A 453-nucleotide genomic window follows, 5' to 3' on the forward strand; every position below is an offset into this window, starting at 1 on the left:
GTGGCCTACTGTGAGTGGGCGGTACCAAACTTTGTAGGCGTGTTCTAGGGGGCGTGGACTACCTCCCTGTGTGCGTGGCTTCCACCAATGACGTTTATGGGCGTGGCCACAGCCCTTAGAAAATTTCAAATGGGTGTGGACGTGGCCTACTGTGAGTGGGCGGTACCAAACTTTGTAGGCGTGTTCTAGGGGACGTGCACTACCTCACTGTGGGCATGGCTTCCACTGATGACGGTTGTGGGCGTGACCACAGCCCTTAGAAAATTTCAAATGGGTGTGGATGTGGCCTACTGTGAGTGGGCGGTACCAAACTTTGTAGGCGTGTTCTAGGGGGCGTGGACTACCTCCCTGTGGGCGTGGCTTCCTCCGATAACGTTTGTGGGCGTGGCCAAAGCCCTCAGAAAACTTCAAACAAGTGTGGGCGTGGCCTACTGTGAGTGGGCGGTACCAAAC

The 453-nt window shown here is 55.8% G+C and overlaps 1 protein-coding gene across 1 annotated transcript in view; it reads right to left on the reverse strand.

The window, feature by feature from the left end:
* LOC106511903 (choline transporter-like protein 2) overlaps nucleotides 1–453 on the reverse strand; it is a gene marked incomplete at its 5' end in the record, with an annotated part of 4,148 nt that overhangs the window by 2,102 nt on the left and 1,593 nt on the right.

Source organism: Austrofundulus limnaeus, unplaced genomic scaffold, assembly GCF_001266775.1.
Source record: "Austrofundulus limnaeus strain Quisiro unplaced genomic scaffold, Austrofundulus_limnaeus-1.0 Scaffold3529, whole genome shotgun sequence".
NCBI lineage: Eukaryota > Metazoa > Chordata > Actinopteri > Cyprinodontiformes > Rivulidae > Austrofundulus > Austrofundulus limnaeus.